We start from the raw sequence: 22429 nt of genomic DNA, 5'->3' as shown, positions 1-22429 counted from the left end.
TTCTCAATCAGGGACAGCTGTCTATCGCATTTGCCGGGTGGAAGTGGGCATCCAGCTAGAACGGGTGGTGCCAGCTCTGCGCTCGAGACCACCAGTGCGCCTTCACGGCCCAGTGTATCCGATGCCTCGGCCAAGGAAGAGGCCTCCTGTATGTCTCCCCAGCCTGGTGAGTCCTGTGCCTGCTCCCAGAGCCAGGTCTCCTGTGTGTCTCCCCAGCCTGGTGAGTCCTGTGCCTGCGCCCAGCCCGTTGGCTCCAGAGACGACCTCCAGCCCGGAGCCTCCAGAGACGGCCTCCAGCCCGGAGCCTCCAGAGACGGCCTCCAGCCCGGAGCCTCCAGAGACGGCCTCCAGCCCGGAGCCTCCAGAGACGGCCTCCAGCCCGGAGCCTCCAGAGATGGCCTCCAGCCCGGAGCCTCCAGAGACGGTCTCCAGCCCGGCGCCTCCAGAGACGGCCTCCAATCCGGCGCCTCCAGCGACGTTCTCCAGTCCGGAGCCTCCAGCGACGTTCTCCAGTCCGGAGCCTCCAGCGCCGGCCTCCAGTCCGGAGCCTCCAGCGACGAGGGTGCCCAGTCCGGGGTCCGCAACGACTGTGCCCAGTCCGCGGCCCGCAGCGAGGGTGCCCAGTCCTGGGCCCGCAGCGAGGGTTCCCAGTCCGGGGCCCGCAGCGAGGGTTCCCAGTCCGGGGCCCGCAGCGAGGGTGCCCAGTCCGGGGCCCGCAGCGAGGGTGCCCAGTCCGGGGCCCGCAGCGAGGGTGCCCAGTCCGGGGCCCGCAGCGAGGGTGCCCAGTCCGGGGCCCGCAGCGAGGGTGCCCAGTCCGGGGCCCGCAGCGAGGGTGCCCAGTCCAGGGCACGCAACGAGGGCCCCCAGTCCGGGGCCCGCTACGAGGGTAGCGGGGGTAGGGTCCCAGTCCGGGGTCGGCGGCGAGTGGGCCAAGCCAGAGGTGGAGCGGGGGCTATGTCCAGCACCAGAGCCGCCACCGCGGAGAAATGCCCACCCAGACCCTCCCCTATAGGTTCAGGTTTTGCGGCCGGAGTCCGCACCTTTGGGGGGGGTACTGTCACGCCCTGACCTAAGAGAGCTTTTTATGTCTCAATTTTAGTTTGATCAGGGTGTGATTTGGGTGGGCATTCTATGTTCATTTATCTATGTGTTGTATTTCTTTGTTTTCACCGGGTATGGTTCTCAATCAGGGACAGCTGTCTATCGTTGTCTCTGATTGGGAACCATACTTAGGTAGATTTTCCCACCTGTGTTTTGTGGGTAGTTATTTTCTGTTTAGTGTTTTCTGCACCTGACAAAACTGTTCGTTGTCGTTTCTCGTTTTGTTATTTTTGTTCTAGTGTTCAGTGTTAAATCATGAACACTTACCACGCTGCGCTTTGGTCCGATCCTTCTTCATGCAACGATGACCGTTACAGGAACAAAAATATTTTGTGTCTCTATCGGGCCGTAGGCAGCTATGCTATCGTAAATACAGTATCTTATGCATTCTAAATAACCGCCCATTTGAAAAAGGAAAATGCAATAAATATTTACTCTGAGCTGCGCTTCGGTAGATTGGTCGTAGATAGAAGGCGGGGTGTTCCAGCAAGGATCTCTGGTCCTCTGAAGAATGTCTAGTGGTGAACTGGAGTGTGGTAGAATGGATACTCTGTCCGTCCTCTCCTAGCCCACGTTTACAGTTGCTGCGCTAACGCAACAGCTAGGAGGTATCACTTCTATAGTGAATAAGAGTTCAAGGTTCATACCAAGTTGCCATACTTTAAGCTCATGCTATATTCTGGCTGGTATAGTCGAAATTCATCCTCTCAAAGTGTGGATCGTCATCTTCACGTTAAAATCCGATGCTAATTTCATTAGGTTCTTGTCGTTCAATCAGAGCTCACGCTGAGGTTGGCTTAGTTCTGTAGATGACCTTGTCCTTTTTAACGTGGGGACCGCAAGTCCGCACGTCCTTGGAACAGGAAGTTGAATTTTTCATAGGGCGTGTTTCATAGTTTACAACCAAAGTCTGTTCACTTGGGCGGGGCCTCTGAGTGAGCAGAGTTTACTCTATGACAACCAATTCTCTCCTTTAGATGCTAAAATTAAATTTAATCTTTTCACAAATAGTTTCATATTTAACATTTAAATTGCACAACAATTCCATGTGAATCTGATGTGAATCTAGAATTTGTAGACTTTCCAAGATACAGTTTATGTCGTCCTATCATCAGTAATAATGTCTGAGTCCAACTGATCTGACATCATTTTCTCTAAATACCAACGCATAATTTCAGCTGGTTGGATTACCAAAATATGGTTCCTTTCCCCCACCTTTTGATGTTCCCAGACTCTCTATGTTAACAAAGGGCTTTTCAAGAGTCAACTCTATAGAGTAGAGAGAGAGAGAAACGGGGGGGGAAGGTATTTATGGGGGTCATAAACCTCCCCCAACAGGCCAACATCATGACAATGGTATGATTAGGTCAATGGGACACACATCAACTCACCATTGCAAAGGTGAAAAAAATATAGTTGATTGGGTTAAGTATCGTATGATTAGGTCAATGGGGCACACATCAACTCACCATAGCATAGGTGGAGAAAATATAGTTGATTGGGTTAATTATCGTCTGATTAGGTCATCTGACCTAATGTACCTTATTTTAATTGTTTAACAGTAGGCTATATTCAATATATAGTAATTGAAATGCTTCACAATGCTTTTGGTATAGTGCAAATTTAAGTAAAAAAATATGTATTTTACATAAGAACTTCAGCCAGTTTAATCTAGTGACATCTCTGCTGGTGTCTGACGTCCTTTTATGGCTTAGACAAACTGTCAAATACAGCTATGAAGCTGTTGTTAACTTCTCTGCGCTACAGATCCTTTTAGCGGGATAATTTTCCTAAACAACCACTGAATTGCAGGGCGCAAAATATTACAAAAAATATTTATAATCATGCAATCACAAGTGAAATATACCAAAACACAGTTTAGCGTGTTGTTAATCCACCTATCGTGTCAGATTTTGAAAATATGCTTTACAGCGAAAGAAATCCAAGCTTTTGTGAGTGTATCAATCAATGCTAGAACAGTTAGCCCCAAATTAGCATGGTCACGAAAGTCAGAAAATAAAATTAATCGCTTACCTTTGATAATCTTCGGATGTTTGCACTCACGAGACTCCCAGTTACACAATAAATGTCATTTTTGTTCGATATATATTACTTTTATAACAAAAAAACGGCATTTGGGTTGCGCGTTATGTTCAGAAAACTACAGCCTCGTTCCGGTCCTATAAGGCAGAAGAAAATTCCCAAACGTATCAGATTCAAAAATATTACTAAAAATATTTATAATCATCCAATCACAAGTGAAATATACCAAAACACAGCTTAGCTTGTTGTTAATCCACCCATCGTGTCAGATTTTGAAAATATGCTTTGCAGCGAAAGCAATCCAAGCTTTTGAGAGTGTATCAATCAATGCTAGAACAGTTAGCCTTATATTAGCTTGGTTAGCTTGGTCACGAAAGTCAGAAAAGCAATAAAATGAATCGCTTACCTTTGATAATCTTCGGATGTTTGCACTCACGAGACTCCCAGTTACACAATAAATGTTCCTTTGTTCGATAAATATTACTTTTATAACAAAAAAACGCCATTTGTGTTGCGCGTTATGTTCAGAAAACCAAAGCCTCGTTCCGTTGGACGAATATTCCAAAAAGTATCCGTAATGGTCGTAGAAACATGTCAAATGTTTTTTATAATCAATCCTCAGGTTGTTTTTAACAAACATAATCGATAATATTTCAACCGGACCGTAACCTATTCAATAAGAGAGAAAAAGAAAATGGAGAGCTACCCTCTCGCGCGCAGGAACTAATCAGAGGACACCTGACTACTTTTGAAAAATCTCGCTCATTTTTCAAAATAAAAGCCTGAAACTATGTCTAAAGCCTGGTCACAGCCTGAGGAAGCCATTGGAAAAGGGATCTGGTTGATACCCCTTAAACGGAAGAAAGACGGGCCAGGAAACACAGATAAAAAATTAAAAAAATCACTTCCGGGTTAGATTTTCTCACGTTTTCGCCTGCAGAATCAGTTTTGTTATACTCACAGACAATATTTTGCAGGTTTTGGAGACTTTGGAGTGTTTTCTATCCTAATCTGTAAATTAGATGCATATTCTACAATCTGGACCTGAGAAATAGTCTGTTTACATTGGGAACGTTATTGAAAAAAAAAAGAACTCTGACCCCTAGCGTCAAGAGGTTAACAACATACTGACACTATGACACTGTGACATCATTGAGTGAGACCAATCATTGAGTACAGCCATTTGTAAACCCACCAACCAGCCTACTTAGTTCGAGCTCAGTACCAGATGTCAAACAAAGTTGAATATCCCGCTTGGTTCCAGGAATCAAGCAGGCCATGGGCAAATGGGAACTGTAAATAGGAACTGTGATATTCACGGCCTGGCACGACCCTGCAGTGGAAAAGCTAAATTAGTGTTACATAGCAATTTTCACTGGAGTGATGAGAATTTATACTGGCTCTAGGTAAATAGGGGGTGTGACGTGATGGATCGGCTGCATTTGACAGTTGACCGTTGTAGTGGGGAAAAAACATTGTCACTAAATAAAGGTGTCTGTCTCAGATCGTTTATACTGTGAAAGAGTTAACTGTCTCTTGGGCTATGTCCCAAATGACACCCTATTCCCTATATAGTAACCTTATTTTGACTAGAGCCCTACGGAACTGGTTTAAAGTAGTATATTAATAGGGTGCCATTTGGGACCTTCTAACCCCCCCCCCCCCCTTAAAAGAGTTAGATGCACTATTGTAAAGTGGCTGTTCCACTGGATATCATAAGGTGAATGCACCAATTTGTAAGTCGCTCTGGATAAGAGCGTCTGCTAAATGACTTAAATGTAAAATGTAAATGTAAATGGGACAGAACCTGTCTCTGGTAATGAAGGAGTAATTCAGGCAGCCCAGACCAGGGTAATGAAAATGACCATCCTCCCTGGTAATGCATATGGTCTAATTTAGTAGCCATGATTCTTGTTCTGTCCAACGTGCTTGGTATTTACTATCTGTGTTATTATTGTCCGAATGCCAGACTGCAGTAATGCAATATTAAACCAATGAAACATGAGCACTCGGTCACAGAGAGAGAGCCCTCTCATCGACAGATTTTGTTCAGTAAATCACAAGGTCAGGCTGAAAACAGATACTCTGCTCTTCTCTCTGTTTGTTCCCCAGCAAAACGTTTATAGAATAGAAATGTAAAGGCCTTGAGGATTGACCCCCCCTTCCCCTCCTTCCATCCATCCTTCACTCCCAACCTCCTTCACCCACCGTAACCCAACGGCCCTTCATCTCTCCATGAAAAAAATATGGGAAAAGGGAGAGCCACAGGAGAGATCAAATAAAATAAAATGTTTTTAGTCTCCTGCGCCTGTTATGAATTTATGTCATTTTTCAATAACACAAACTCCAAATCAAATCAGGGGGAGAAAAATGTGTTTATTTGAGAAGGACAAATCAGAGATGTTATGATGGGACGTAGATGTTCAGTCTCCCCTGTCCTCAGCTTTTCTCCACTGAACAAAGGAACAGGATGACATTTATAACCCCCCACCCTAGCATGGGATTGACCAATCAGAAGTCCTTGCAGTATGACTGGCCAATGGCCAAATAACAAGCATCCTGCTCCCGACTCAATGTACAGAACGTAGCACGCGTAGCTCTGAGTTCAGGAGTGACATTCCACAGATTCTAAACAGATGTTGAGCTGAAACCCAACTCCTATTTACATTGAAAATTCCCTATTGACCATTAGTACTATATTTAGTTTAGTACTCTTGTCCTCTAATCCTCTGCGTTGTGTATTTATCTTGAAAATATTCTTCTACGCCGAATACAACAACTGTAGACCTAACAGTGAAATGCTTACTTGCAAGCCACTAACCAACAATGCAGTTTAAAAAATACAAAGAAGAAATAAAAGGAACAAGTAATTAAAGAGCAGCAGTAAAATAACAATACCGAGACTGTATACAGGGGGTACAGAGTCAATGTGCGGGGGTACCGGGTAGTCGAGGTAATATGTACATGTAGGTAGAGTTATTAAAGTAACTGTGCATAGATAATAACAGAGAGTAGCAGCGGCGTAAAAGAGGGGGTTGGGGGGGGTGGGCAATGCAAATAGTCTGGGTAGCCATTTGATTAGATGTTCAGGAGTCTTATGGCTTGGGGGTAGAAGCTGTTAATCTTGTCAATAGGGGGGCGCTGTTTTCACTTTGGAAAAAATCGTGCCCAAATTAAACTGCCTCGTACTCTATTCTAGATCATATAATATGCATATTATTATTACTATTGGATAGAAAACACTCAAGTTTCTAAAACTGTTTGAATTATATCTGTGAGTAAAACAGAACTCATTTTGCAGCAAACTTCCATACAGGAAGTGAAAAATCTGAAAACGATGCTCTGTTCCAGGGCCTGCCTATTCAATTGCCTTATATTTATCGATATGCATGCACTTCATACGCCTTCCACTAGATGTCAACAGGCAGTGGAAGGTGGAATGGGGTGTCTAGCTTGATCTGAGGCCGAACAAGAGCTTTTGGAGCGACAGGTCTGGAAATGTCTTTGTCTTCTCTGGCGCGCGAAGTATGTCGACATTGTCTTCTGATAAGCATTCGGTATACACGGCGGATATCTCCGGCTCTGATTTCATTTGATACATGTGATAATAACATCATAAAGTAGGTTTTTTCAACCGAGTTTTATCAGTTTATTCAACGTTTATTGGGACTTTTGGAATTTTCCGTTCTTTGCGTCAAGAGAAGATGGGCATGTTCGCGCCACATGGCTAGCTAAGATTGCTAATTCGACAGAAGAAATGGACATTCTAAAACCAAACAACGATTTATTCTGGACCAAGGACTCCTTGTACAAGATTCTGATGGAAGCTCAGCAAAAGTAAGAACAATTTATGATGTTATTTCGTATTTCTGTGGAAATGTTGATTCCTATTCTTTGCCGTTTTGGGAGCGCTGTCTCGCAATAACGCAAGCTGTTTGTTATGGTAAAGTTATTTTAAAAAATCTAACACGGCGGTTGCAACATCATAACGATGTTATTTGAAACCGATTTATATCAGTTTATGCGAGTATAGTGCTATTTTTCTGAATTTCCTTTGTATCTAGTTTGAGGATTTGGACATGTGTGTGCGACATAGCTAATGGTAGCAGCTAGTTCCAAAGGTGAAGAGGACGTTTTACAACAAAGCAACTATTCTTTTGAAGAAAAGACACATTGCCCAAGATACTGATGGAAGCTCGTCCAAAAGTAGGAACTATTTATGATGTTATTATGTATTTATGTGGAAAAATGTCATAGTGTTTGCGCGCCACTTTTGCAGGCACTGGTCTGGCTGCAACGCACACTATATGTCTAGTAACGTTAATTTTAAAAATCTAACATAGCGATTGCATTAAGAACTAATTTATCTTTCGATTGTTGTCCAACTTATATTTTTTAGTCAAGTTTATGAATAGTATTTTTATAAGAATAGGCGCTAATCCAAAATGGCGCCGGCCAGAATACATGCAATGTTTGTAGTGATTACATATTATAACCACGATTTGTGCTGCTAAATATGCACATTTTCGAACAAAAGCATGCATTGTGTAATATGATGTTACAGGTCTGTCATCTGATGAAGTATATCAAGGTCAGTCAAATTATATATCTTTTGTTGGGTTGTTACGATCGCTAACATTTACAGCTGGTAAATGCGGTTGTGATTCTGGCTATTGTGGTACGCTCATATAATTCTATATTGTGTTTTCGCTGTAAAACACTTAGAAAATCTGAAATATTCTCTGGATTCACAAGATCTGTGTCTTTCGATTGCTGTAGGCTGTCTATTTTTCTGAAGTGTTTTAGGATGATTCTTTTGGTAATTGACGTCGGTCTCAGTAATTATTCCGGCTGCTTCCAACGCTATTTCAGATTGCAGCTGCAATGTAGAACTGTGATTTCTACCTGAAATATGCACTTTTTTCTAACAAAAACTATCCTATACCATGAATATGTTATCAGACTGTCATCTGAAGAGGTTTTTTCTTGGTTAGTGGCTATCAATATCTTAGTTTAGCCGAATTGGTGATAGCACCTGAAGTAGTAAGAAACTGATGGAGTTAGAAAAGTGGTGTATTTTGCTAACGTGTTTAGCTAATAGATTTACATATTTTGTCTTCCCTGTAAAACATTTTAAAAATCTGAAATGGTGGCTTTATTCACAAGATCTGTATCTTTCATCTGGTGTCTTGGACTTGTGATTTAATGATATTTAGATGCTACTATCTACTTGTGAAGCTATGCTAGCTATGCTAATCAGTGTGTGGGGGGGTGTGGGGTGATCCCGGACCCGGGGTAGAGGCTCGTTAGAGGTTAAGAACCAGTGTATCTTTCATTTGCCATACAACAAGTATTTTTATGTAAAGTTTATGATGAGTTCTTTGGTCAGATTAGGTGAGTGTCCAAAATAGCTCCTGACATTCTGGTGAATCGATGCTACATATTCACAATGAATAACTACGGTTTGCAGCTCTAAATATGCACATTTTCGAACAAAACATAAGTGTATTGTATAACCTGATGTTATAAGACTGTCATCTGATGAAGTTGGTCAAGGTTAGTGATTAATTTTATATCTTTTGCTGGTTTTTGCGATAGCTACCTTTTGCGGTGAATAAATGCATTTGTGTGTTTGGCTATTGTGGTAAGCTAATATAATTCTATATTGTGTTTTCGCTGTAAAACACTTCAAAAATCGGAAATATTGGCTGGATTCACAAGATATTTATCTTTCATTTGCTGTACACCATGTATTTTTCATAAATGTTTTATGATGAGTATTTATGTATTTCACGTTGCTCTCTGTAATTATTCTGGCTGCTTCGGTGCTATTTGTGATGGTAGCTGCAATATAAAACTATGATTTATACCTCAAATATGCACATTTTTCAAACAAAACATGAATGTATTGTATAACATGATAAGACTGTCATCTGATGAAGTTGTTTCTTTGTTAGTGACTAATTATATCTCTATTTGGTCGGTTTTGTGATAGCTACCTATGCGGTAGAAACATGGTGAAAATATGCGGTTGAGTCTTTGGCTATTGTGGTTAGCTAATAGAAATACATATTGTGTTTTCGCTGTAAAACATTTTAAAAATCGGAAATGATGGCTGGATTCACAAGATGTTTATCTTTCATTTGCTGTATTGGACTTGTGATTTCATGAAAATTATATTATATGATATCCCTGTCCCGTTAGGCTAGGCTATGCTAGTCAGCTTTTTTGATGAGGAGGATCCCGGATCCGGGATGGATACTAACCTCTACTTCATCACCATCCCTGATCCGGGAGCATCCTCATCAGTAAAAAAGCTGACTAGCATAGCCTAGCATAGCGCCACAAGTAAATACTAGCATATAAAGAAGTTTCCTGCTAAATTAGTTCTGTTTTACTCACAGATATAATTCAAACGGTTTTAGAAACTTGAGTGTTTTCTATCCAATAGTAATAATAATATGCATATTGTACGATCTAGAATAGAGTACGAGGCAGTTTAATTTGGGCACGATTTTTTACAAAGTGAAAACAGCGCCCCCATATTGACAAGAATGGTGCAGTTGTAGAACCTTTTGAGGATCTGAGGATCCATGCCAAATGTATGATGTTAGTCTAAGTCCTTTAAATCAAGTAGGATGCATTTCCAGGGGAACATTATGCTGCCTATGCTGTCTGACAAAATCACTATTTTAGTAGTTCTTCAAAGTAAACAAGGCTATCACTGCTGAATACAAACTATCAATAACTTAGATAATGAATGTTCAGGTAGCAATACCTCACAAAGCAACTGCTTTTGATCCCTCTTGATTGCACGTTCTCTCTTCTCTCCGTCTGCTGTCTGCCCCAGACAGACCAGACAAGTAGGAGGGAGTGCAATGGATTATGGTCATTGTAGTTAATTACCATGTTTCTGTGCTAAACTATGTTGAATATTGGCCTGTTGGAAACTACCTATCCACATGAGACCATAGGTCTACTGAATATTTTATCATGGATTCAATTGAGATTTTGTGTCACTGGCCTTTGTGTCACTGGCCTACACACAATACCCAATAATACAATTTTTGACACATAATAAAAAATGAAAAGCTGAAACAATAACCTAAAATACAAGGCCAAATATACACTGGAGTTGCTTACCAAGACAACATTGAAAGTTCCTGAGTGGCCTAGTTACAATTTTGACTTAAATCGTCTTGAACATATATGGCAAGACTTTAAAATGTCTGTCTAACAATGATCATCAACCAACTTGACAGAGCTGAATAATTTTTTAAAATAATAATGTGCAAATATTGTAAAATCCAGGTGTGTAAAGCTCTTAGAGACTTAGCCAGAGATACGCACATCTGTAGTCACTGCCAAAGTTGATTCTAATATGTATTGACTCAGAGATGTGAACACTTATGTAAAATTCGATATTTCTCTATTTAATTTTCAATACATGTTTTAAACAATTTTTTCACTTTTTCATCATGGGGTATTGTGTGTGGATGGGTGAGAGAAAAAAAGTGGAATAAGCAAGGGGTATGAATACTTTTTGAATGCACTGTATAAAATGGTCCCGGTGGTATGGAAAAGAGAGAAAGAGAAACTCCCCTGTCCATATCCTCTGTCCTATCCTCTCTCTTTCCTCAGCGGTTAGGAGGGGGTGAGAGGGGGGTGCTGTGGGATTATTTAAACTCTTTAAGAGTTGGGTTTCAGATGTTTTTAGAAGATGGGCAGGGACTATGCTCTCCTAGCTTCAGGGGGAAGCTGGTTCCGCCATTGGGGTGCCAGGACAGAGAAGAGCTTGGACTGGGCTGAGCGGGAGCTGCCCTTCCGAAGGGGTGGGAGGGCCAAGAGAACAGAGCTGGCAGAATGGGATGCTTGGGTTGGGGTGTAGGGTTTGAGCATAGCCTGGAGGTAGGGAGAGGCAGTTCCTCTTGCTGCTCCATAGGCAAGTACCATGGTCTTGTAGTAGAATCGAGCTTCGACTGGAACCCAGTGAAGTGTGCGGCGGAATGGGGTGTCATTGAAGAACTTGGGAAGGGTGAAGACCAGGTGGGCTGCAGTATTGTGGATGAGTTGCAAGGGTTTGATGACACAAGTGGGAAGCTCAACCAACAGCGAGTTGCAGTAGTCCAGACGGGAGATGGCAAGTGCCTGGATTAGGACCTGCGCCGTTTCCTGTGTGAGGTAGGGTCGTACTCTATGGATGTTGTAGTGCATGAACCTGCAGGAGCGATTCACTGCTTTGAATGACAGGGTGTTGTCCAGGGTCACGACAAGGTCATTTGCACTCTGGGAGGGGGACACCATGGAGTTGTCAACCGTGAAGGAGTGGTCTTGGAGCAGACAGGCTTTCCCTGAGAGGAAGAGCAGCTCAGTCTTGTTCAGCTTGAGGTGGTGGGCCTACATTCAAGCTGATACATTTGCTAGGCACGCAGAGATGCATGTCGCCACCTGGGTGTCAGAGGGAGGGAAGGAGACATTTTGTTGAGTGTCATCTGCATATCAATGATAGGAGAGACCATGCAAGTATATGATGGAGCCGAGTGACTTGGTGTATAGAGAGAAGTGGAAAAGAATCGAGCCCTGGGGGAACCCAGTAGTAAGAGTACATGATGCAGACACAGATACTCTCCACGTCACCTGGTGGGAACGGCCTGCCAGGTAGGATGCAATCCAAGAGTGTGCAGAGCCTGAGACGCCCAGCCCTGAGAGAGTGGAGAGGAGGACATGATGGTTCACACTGTCTAAGGCAGTGGATAGATCTATGAGGATGAGAACAGAGGAGAGAGAGTCAGCTTTGGCAGTACGGAGAGCCTCCGTGACACAGAGAAGAGCAGTCTCGGTTGAGTGACCCGTCTTGTAGCCTGACTGGTTAGGGTCAAGAAGATCATTCTGAGAGGGACAGCGAGAGGGTTGGTCAGAGACAGCACAATCAAGTGTTTTGGAAAGAAAAGAAAGAAGGGATAGTGGTCTGTAATGTTTTACCTCAGAGAGGAGTCGAGTGTTGGTTCCTTGAGGAAGGGAGCAACTCGGGCAATTTTGAAAACAGAATTCAGCCAGTGGTTAGGGATGAGTTGATGAGGAATGTGAGGAATGGTGATAGGTCGAGTGGGCAGGTTGTTGGGTAGCCGGACCTCACTCGTCACAGGATTTCATCTGGAGAGAGAGGGGAGAAAAAGTTCAAGGCGTAGGGTAGTTCTGTGTGAGTGGGACCAGTGGACTCAATTGCCTGAGTGAATGAGGAGTGGATGTCGTCAACCTTCTTTTCAAAGTGGTTGACAAAGTCGTCTGCAGAGAGGGAGGAGTGAGGGGGAGGGGTGGAGAATTAAGGAGGGAAGAGAAGGTGGAAAATAGTTGCCTAGGGTTATAGCCAGAAGCTTGAAATGAAGAGTCATAGAAAGTGGCTTTAGCAGCGGATAGGAAGAGAAGGTAGAGAGGAGGGAGTGAAAAGATGATAGGTCCTCTGGAAGTTTAGTTTTCCTTCATTTTCGTTCAGCTGCCCGCAGCCCTGTTCTGTAAGCTCGAAATGAGTCACTCAACCACAGAGCAGGAGGGGAGGACCAAGTCGGCTAGGAGGAAAGGGGACAGTGTGAGTCATAGGATGCAGAAAGTGAGGAGAGTAGGGTTGAAGAGGCAGAATCAGGAGACAGAAGGGAAAATTATTTAGCAGAAGGGAGAGATGATAGCATAGAAGAGGAGAGAGTAGTGGGATTGAGAGAGTGAAGATTGTGACGGTGCATGACCATCTTGGTAAGGGCTGAGTGGCTTCTGTTGGAGGAAAGGGAGACAGAAAAGGAAACAAAGTAATGATCAAAGACCTGGAATGGGGTTGCAGTGAGATTAGTTGTAAAGATGAGGTAAAGCGTATTGCCTGCCTTATGAGTTGGAGGGGATTGGGAAAGGGTGAGGTCAAAAGAGGCAAGGAGGGGAAAGAGAGAGTTGGAAAGAAATGAATCGAAGGCAGACGTCGGGAGGTTGATGTCACCCAGTACAAAGAGCAGTGAGTTATCATCAGGAAATTAGCTTTACAAGGTGTCAAGCTCATTGAGGAACTCTCTAAGGGCACCGTGTGGACAATAGATGACAATAATGTTAAGCTTGAGTGGACAAGTTACAGCGACAGCATGGAATTCAAATGAGGAGATTGACAGGTGAGTGAGGGAGAAAATAGAACATCTAAATTTAGGAGAAATGAGTAGCGCTGTGCCACCACTGCGATGACCAGATGCTCTCGGACTATGAGAGAAAATGTTGTCGGATGAAGAGAGAGCAGCTGGAGTAGCAGGGTTCTCTGGGGTGATCCATGTCTCTGTCAAGGCCAAAAGTCAATGGACTAAAGGGCAGCATAGGGTGAGATGAACGTTGCGATCTTGATACAGATCGGCAGTTCCAAACGCTGCCAGACCAGACCAGGAATTCCACATGGGTTGTGTGCGACCTTGTACACTAAATTAGAAGGGTTTGCAGCCAAGGGGTGGGGAGAATCTGTAAAGCCTACAGGGAGAGGAGCGAACAGGAATAGAAAACACACACATAGTTGCCAAAGCTACAAAAGAGCATAATGAGAATCTGAAAATAACTAAGATACTCAAGTGAAAGAGTGTGGAGCCTTTCCTCTCCTCGAATAACTCGGCAGAACCATCTTTGTTTCAGCGGTGGTCTTAGTTTTACTATGAGACCACCGTTGACACAACTGCCTCTTACAGCTGCCGCTGAGAAAACAGGGACGATTGGAGTACTGAGACTAATGGCCTTTGCAGAGGCGAAGAGCATACCTCCTGGTACTATTTGCTGGTACTAATTGCTGATTGCCTAAAATACAACCGCTGATTACCAAAACAACAACAGTCACAAATTGCCCTGCCCCTTAATCCTGGTTCATTTGTCAACAATCATCTGCAAGTTATGAGCAGTCAGCAGTTCACACACCAAGTAGGCTACTGGGAAGACAGCCAGTACTTAAAGTAGATGGCCCTAGCGATCACTCCTGGAGATATCAGGAGTCCTGTAGCTATAGAATGAAGCACAGAATAAAGAACAATCTCCTCTCCCTCTCCTCATACATCATATTAACAGTCCTGTGAAGACTGACAGAAAACTCTACTGGGGGTTTCTTCAAACAGAGTTGTGAGTCTAAAGTAAAGCCCTAATTATCCCTCTAACAGGCGTACGTTCCTCCACCCACCCACCCACACACACACACACACACAGTCCTCGACACCCGTCCTCCAAGATAAGAGGACACTGCAGGGGAACGAGAGGGAAGACGGGGAGAAGTTGACTCTGTTTAATCAGGGATTAAGAGAGAACGTGAGAAGAGAGAGACAGAGAGCGAGAGAGAGTGAGTGTGTGCTTGGGTGTATTAGGTCGAGACATTTCTTAACATTTAAAGGGTTTTCTGTCATTCATAAAATTCTACTTGAATTCACAATGGAGCTGTGCTGCAGCTAGCAACGGTTTGGAAATATCAGCTTGCATACCTTTCAGATGGTGTACCCCAATTCCACCTCGCAAAGTTTGCATTTCCTTTTCATTTAACTTATTAAAGTATTGCCATATATCGTATTGCTGTCGCTTGCCTTTTTCTGCCATTTTTTCAACTGTTAACGACGATGTCATAGTGGTGGAGAGTCGACTCCAAAATAATTGATTCCTTCACTCCTTGCACGTAAACTCCCGATGTCGACTCTCATTTCTCTGTGTCAAGATTCGATTCCGCTAGGAATTGACTCCTAAGAATCAGTATTTTTGGAATAGAGGAGACTACTTTTGAGAAAACAAACACTTGCATCTTTCGTAGCGAGCTAGCAAGGGGTGGAGAGAAAGGGGAGGGGCACAGTGTAGGCAGGTCGGGCACCAGGCAGACAGTCAGAACCGTGCACTAGACCTATCTATCGGCAATAAAAAGCTTTAACCCGAAATGTAATTCTTTATGTCGCAATTTCTTGGCATGCATTGTTTCACAACTTCAGTAAAGCAGGGCCTATCATTAATGAATAGGCTAGGATGTTGAGAAGAAAGATGCAACACTTCACTCTCACTCTGCCACATACAGTATCTGCTTATGTGCATGGGTTTGCATCACACTGTTCACAGAATGGTAGCCAGGGAACCAAAACAGCAGAGAAGTTGAGCCTCAAACTTCAACAGGTTTAGTTGTTGTGGAAATGTACTCACTCTGCTGTTTATTTTCTGCAGCTAAAATTGTAATTATATATTTTTTTAAATTACGTTTTTTCTTTTAACATTAAGATCACAATTTCACACCCCTAGTCGAGAGAGAGACAGAAAGAGAGCAAGTAACATGAATCTGTGGGTGAGAATGAGCTGAGTGACAACCAGTAGGATTAACTTCTTAAAGTGTAATTGCACTGGAAATCAGGGTATTGTCAGAAGGGAGATGAGCGGGATATAACAGAGAGAGGAGACGGATATGCAACAGAGGAGGGGAGGGGAATGGAAAACAATAGTGAATGGATATACGTGGAGGAAATGAGGGGAGATGGAAAAGAGCATTGGATGGACACAACAGGCTGGTTGGTATACATGGGGTCTATGGGAGGAAGGAAGCTGGTATGAGCTAAGCCTCACATGAACAATGCCCAAGGCAAGGTACTGAGGACATGTGGCTGAGAAATATCCTCTACCTTCTTTTTCTACCAAAAGGGGAATGGGGGGGTGCCAACATAACATGGTCCTCTCACACCAGCATAGTTTGAAGAAGGCACGGCAGTGCCTCTTCTCCCTCAGGAGGCTGAAATTATTTGACATGCCCCCTTATGGCATTTTTCCATTGCAGGGCAATACCGTGAATATCATGGTTCCTTTTTCATTTGCTCTTGCCCATGGCCCGCTTTATTCCTCGAACCAAGCTGGATATACAGCCTCGTTTGATATCTGCTACTGACCTCAAACCAAGTTGGCCAGTGGGTGGGGTTACAAATGGCTGAACTCATTGATTAGTTTCGCGCAATGATGTCCCAGTGGAAGGAGAGAATTGGTCAGTTGGAGATGTCCAAGTGCTTTTGAGCATCTGAACAAACTCCAGCATCCAGAGGCAACTGGATTCTTCCACCAAGAATGAAAAGGTCTTCTAAAAAATATCAGATATGTTCGGTCAGCAAAACAGTGCAGGGAATACATTAAGAAACTCAAAAAAGAATATAAAAATTGAAAAGACCACAACGTCAAAAGTGGTTCAGACTGCAAAACTTTCCTGGTGGTTCGAAACCAGTGGGACACTGGATTCAACATCATCGACAGCGATATTTGAAGCCATGATGTCGCCGAGCAGTGATGATTAGCACGGTAATACAATAGTGGTCAAGTTCCTGAGGTTCAAAGACAAGGTTCAGTTATTCCTATTTTGTTGCATTACAACCTGTAATTTAAATTGATTTTTATTTGGATTTCATGTAATGGATATACACAAAATAGTCCAAATTGGTGAAGTGAAATGAAAAAAGAACATGTTTCAAAAAATTCAAAAAGATACAAAACGGGAAAGTGGTGCGTGCATATATTTTCACCCCCTTTGATATGAAGCCCCTAAATAAAATCTGGTGCAACCAATTACCTTCAGAAGTCACATAATTTGTGAGTGTCACATGATCTGTCACATGATTTCAGTATATATACACCTGTTCTGAAAGGCCCCAGAGTCTGCAACACCACTAAGCAAGCAGCACCACCAAGAAAGCGGCACCATGATGGCCAAGGAGCTCTCCGAACAGGTCAGGGACAAAGTTGTGGAGAAGTACAGATCAGGGTTGGGTTATGAAAAATATCCCAAACTTCGAACATCTCACGGAGCACCATTAAATCCTTTATTAAAAAATTGAAAGAATATGGCACCACAACAAACCTGCCAAGAGACAGCCACCCACCAAAACTCACAGACCAGGCAAGGAGGGCATTCATCAGAGAGGCAACAAAGAGATCAAAGATAACCCTGAAGGAGCTGCAAAGCTCCACAGTGGAGATTGGAGTATCTGTCCAAAGGACCACTTTAAGCCATACACTCCACAGAGCTGGGCTTTATGGAAGAGTGGCCAGGAAAAAGCCATTGCTTAAAGAAAAAAATACGCAAACACGTTTGGTGTTCAGCCAAAAGGCATGTGGGAGACTCCCCAAACATATGGAAGAAGGTACTCTGGTCAGATGAGAGTAAAATGCAGCTTTTTGGCCATCAAGGAAAACGCTATGTTTGGTGCAAACCCAACACCTCTCATCACCCCGAGAACACTATCCCCACAGTGAAGCATGATGGTGGCAGCATCATGCTGTGGGGATGTTTTTCATCGGCAGGGACTGGGAAACTGGTCAGAATTGAAGGAATGATAGATGGCGCTAAATACAGGGAAATTCTTGAGAGAAACCTGTTTCAGTCAGTCTTCCAGAGATTTGAGACTGGAACAGAGGTTCACCTTCCAGCAGGACAATGACCCTAAGCATACTGCTAAAGCAACACTCGAGTGGTTTAAGGGGAAGCATTTACATGTCTTGGAATGGCCTAGTCAAAGCCCAGACCTCAATCCAATTTAGAATCTGTGGTATGACTTAAAGATTGCTGTACACCAGCGGAAGCCATCCAACTTGAAAAAACATGTGTTACAGCCAGCCGTGACTGGGAGCCATATAGGGCGGCGCACAATTGTCCGGGTTAGGGGAGGGTTTGGCCGGAGGGATTACCTTGGCTCATCATGCTCCAGCAACTACTTGTGGCTGGGCCAGGTACTTGCAAGCTGACCTCAGTCATCAGTTGAACAGTGTTTCCTCTGACACATTGGTGTGGCTGGCTTCCGGATTCAGCGAGCAGTGTGTTCAAAAGGATCATGTTTCAGAGGACATGACTCGACCTTCACCTCTCCCGAACCCGTTGGGGAGTTGCAACGATGAGACAAGATTATAACTACCAGTTGGGGAGAAATAAGGGTTACAAAAGAAACTGACAGCACGTTTGAGGCTCAATGGAATGAATTGAAACTGTATGGTTGAAAGAGATGGGGCAAAGGGAGTGGCTAATAAGTCTGGCTGACTTACTGCAAATTGATAAATGATGTGACTAAAGAAGGACAAACTGTATTTTGAAGACCAGTGATAAAGAACGATGGAAAGAAGTACTGTACTTTAAATGGAAATAGGGGCAGAAAAATTCAACTCAATTTTCATCGAATCAGATGACTTATTCATCACAAAACCATTTGATGTTTCCAATTATTTTAATGATTACTTCATTGTCAAAGTGGGCAAACTTAGGCTGGAAATGCCAACAATGAACAGTGGGCCATCATATCCATGCATAAACAAACACATTTTGAACGAAAAGCATTGTAAGTTTGAATTTTGTAAAGTTATTGTGGGATGAGTAGGAAAATTATTGTTATCGATCAATACTGACAAACCTCCTGGCAACGACAATTTAGATGGAAAGCTACTGAGGATGGTAGCTGAATCCAAAGCCACTCCTATCAGTCATATCTTTAATCTGAGCCTAGAGGAAAGTGTTTGTCCTCAGGCCTGGAGGGAAGCCAAAGTCATTCCGCTACCCAAGAGTGGTAAAGCGACCTTTACAGCTTCCAACAGCAGACCTATCAGCTTGCTGCCCGCTATTAGCAAAGTGTTTGACCAAATACAGTGCTATTTCTCTGAAAACAAATTAACAAGACTTGCTTATAGAGAAGCAAACAATATGTACTGCCCTGATTCAAATGACTGATGATTGGATGAAAGAAATTGATACTAAGATGATTGTGGGTACTGTAGTGTTACATTTTAGTGCAGCTTTTGATATTATTGACCATAACCTGTTGTTGATAAAATGTATGTGTTGTGGCTTTTCAGCCTCTGCCATATCGTGCAATCAGAGCTATCTATCTAATAGAACTCAGAGGGTTTTCTTTAATGGAAGCTTCTCTAATGCCAAACATGTAAAGTGTGGTGTACCGCAGGGCAGCTCTCTAGGCACTCTATTATTTTCTATTTTTACCAATGACCTGCCAGTAGCATTAAATAAGGCATGTGTATATGGTTGAATCATCAGCATATATGGATACACATCAGCAACCAAAGCTAATGAAGTCACTGAAACCCTTAGCAAAGAGTTGTAGTCGGTTTTTGGAATCGGTGGCCAGTAATAAAGTGGTCCTGAACATCTCTAAAACTAAGAGCTATGTATTCGGTACAAATAATTGCCTAAGTACTAGACCTCTGCGGAATCTGGTAATGAATGGTGTGGCTGTTGAACAAGTTGAGGAATCAACATTACTTGGTGTACCTTAGATTGTAAACTGTTATGGTCAAAACATATAGATTCAATCTCTCTTGGCTAAGAGTTGAGGAAAGACAGACTGTATCACTTCTTGTTTTTATAAGTAACATTAATGTGTTGGAATTTCCAAAATGGTTTGCATAGTCAACTTACATACAGCACATATACACACACACTTACCCCACCAGATATGCCACCAAGGGTATTTTCACACTCGCCAGAAACGTACAGTATTATACAGAGCAATGAGTGCATGGAACTCCCTTCGCAGTGAACAGCAAACCTGGTTTAAAAAAACAAATAAATGAACACCTCACGGCACAAACACTCTCCCCCATGTGACCTACTTGTTGTGTGTATGTACTGACATGTATGTGTAACTGATAGATGCACACACACACACACACTACATGTAAAAAAAAACTTCAATGTATGTAAAGTGTTTTGTCTATAATGTATTTTTCGTTATGTGTTGGACCCCAGTAAGACCAGCTGTTGTCATTAGCATTGGCTAATGGGGATCCTAATAAATACAAAATTAAAATACATTGTTTTCAACTAGCTATCAATGTCTTTAGCGTCGCTAGTTGTAGCATGTGAGAGTGAGCACTGCGATGCAATGTGAACCAGATTCGATAACTTGTCATATAAACATTCATGGAAGGCCAACACCATGGACTTAGCTAATTGTTTGACGTTAGCCGGATATCCAACTTTACATTATACAAACAAACACTTATACTTTTTAGGGGAAATTCCTGAACCTACAGACTCAGAGGAAGCTGTGTGCTCGAATGGTGAACCCACATCCTCAGAGCCCTGCACCCCCAGACACCCAGGGTCCATCGACAGAAACAATGCTCCTGCAACCCTTAAACCCTGCACCCCAAGGCACCAAAGGTCCATTCTCAGTTGGTAAACAGTTCAATGTCAATTGATTGTCATGTTCACTTGTTAAGCCCTAGTCGCACAATTTAGCTGCCTTCAACAGGGGCGGGAAATCGTATCCACAGAGGGCTTTTGTGGCAGTGTTAAGTTCCTAAACATTATTCAAGGAGAATAAGAATGTATACATACAACTGTCACACTGATTCAATTAATCAAATTCTGACCCAAGACCTTTATTATTTGCATCATTGGTGTACCTGATTGGTAAATATGGTTGGACCAACACTGGCCTTTGCTGGATAATATTTAATAAAATTGATCAGACAATACATGGTTGGAGAACAAAACAGCACTCACACTGGCTGTCCTCAAGTTTGATATGGAGTCTGTACCTTATTTTTCCTGTACTGTACATGTCATTACCTCTGCCAATATATTTTATCAGGAAAGAGAAAACACTCTGCAAGCACAACCAGCAAATACCTGAACTTCATGATGGAGACCGAGGCCTCATACCTGGAGACACTTGAGGCCCAGCATCAGCAACAGGATCAACATTTCAATCAGCTGTGTGAAGATGAGGCAACAGCCGATGCAGCAGACAGGGAAGCCAGGGCGGCTGAAATGGCCCAGATGGCCTTAACAACAGCTTCATAGTTGTATTTGGACAGTTTGTACAGGCCATAAAAGGGCGTCAGACATCAGCAGCAGACATGTCACTAGACTAAACTGCACTAAACTAACAGATTTTTATTAACTTACATTTGCACTACACCAAAAGCACTGTGAATCTGGCTTGTAAATCTGTAAATAGCACACCCAACTACCTCATCCCCATATTGTTACTTATTCTCTTGCTCTTTTGCACCCCAGTATGTCTACTTGCACATCATCATCTGCACATCTATCACTCCAGTGTTAATGCTAAATTTTAATTATTTCGCCTCCATGGCCTAATTATTGCCTTATACCTCCCTACTCTTGTACATTTGCACACACTGTACATACATTTTTCTATTGTGTTATTGACTGTACGTTTGTTTGTGTAACTCTGTGTTATTGTTTTTGTCACACTGCTTTGCTTTATCTTGGCCAGGTCGCAGTTGTAAATGAGAACTTGTTCTCAACCGGCCTACCTGGTTAAATAAAGGTTAAAAATAAATAAATATGTGGCATCTCTTTGGTAATCTCCCTAACATTTCTCTTGACTGTGGCTAGACTGACTGCTTTGACGGCAGAGCAAATAGTGACCCTACGGCTGCACCTATCGAGAGTAGCGCCCCGACAAATTGTTTTTCTCGCCTGGGCTCTGCTAGTTCTGACTGGGTGACTGTGAACTTTTGGAGTTGGGCCAACATATGGACAGTGTCTAGCTGGACGTGCTTAACTGCCTGGGTGGTCCAGTAAGCCCCGGCCCAACTCAAATGCGCCGCAGGTGGAATGTGTTCGCGGTACACATTCTCTGCTTCTAGGCGGACGTACACCCTTTGTGTGTGTACTCTGCAGTTAAGGAGTCCTGGATCATTGCGGAAAACGATTCCCATAGGGGGTCCGTTCGTGAGTACATCTGCTGGGTTGGTTCTGACCAGGGCGCAGAGTGTCAGGATCAGCCAAAGGAACTCCCTCCTACAAAAACGCATAATTAGAGATGTTGTTAGATTATTTCAGTTATTCATTTATGTAAACAAAAATGTTTTGACTCAACACAATTTTCTGATTTTCCTATTTTGAACAGCACAGCACGGGACAATATCAACAGTGACAACAAACATGTATCTTGTAGCTTGGAAGAGAGAAAAAAAGATGTTAGGTTCAACGTACTGATCTCCTGGAAGGGATCAGCTGAAGAAACTTAAGAATTTTCTTAGTACCTCTGACTTGCTAGGTTTCTGTCTATTCGGTGCTGGTTTGCACCCCTTCTAGTAGGTCAGAAGTTTACATACACTAAGTTGACTGTGCCTTTAAACAGCTTGGAAAATTCCAGAAAATGATATCATGGCTTTAGAAGCTTCTGATTGGCTAGTTGACATAATTTGTCCATTATTACTACTATTATTCTGATATTTCACATTCTGAAAATAAAGTGGTGATCCTAACTGACCTAAGACAGGGAATTAATTTTTACTAGGA

General features: G+C 42.9%; 1 long non-coding RNA gene across 1 annotated transcript; it reads left to right on the top strand.

Moving 5' to 3' along the window:
* Positions 1 to 11162: 11162 nt before the first annotated feature.
* On the top strand, positions 11163 to 21465 carry LOC139531354 (uncharacterized). Its single transcript, XR_011666340.1, has 2 exons — positions 11163 to 11325; positions 20161 to 21465. It is a non-coding gene; the product is annotated as an uncharacterized lncRNA (long non-coding RNA).
* Positions 21466 to 22429: the final 964 nt, after the last annotated feature.

Source organism: Salvelinus alpinus, chromosome 10 (genome assembly GCF_045679555.1).
Source record: "Salvelinus alpinus chromosome 10, SLU_Salpinus.1, whole genome shotgun sequence".
NCBI lineage: Eukaryota > Metazoa > Chordata > Actinopteri > Salmoniformes > Salmonidae > Salvelinus > Salvelinus alpinus.
The sequence above is the reverse complement of the archived record's forward strand: the minus strand, read 5'-3'. Positions and strand labels throughout refer to the sequence as shown.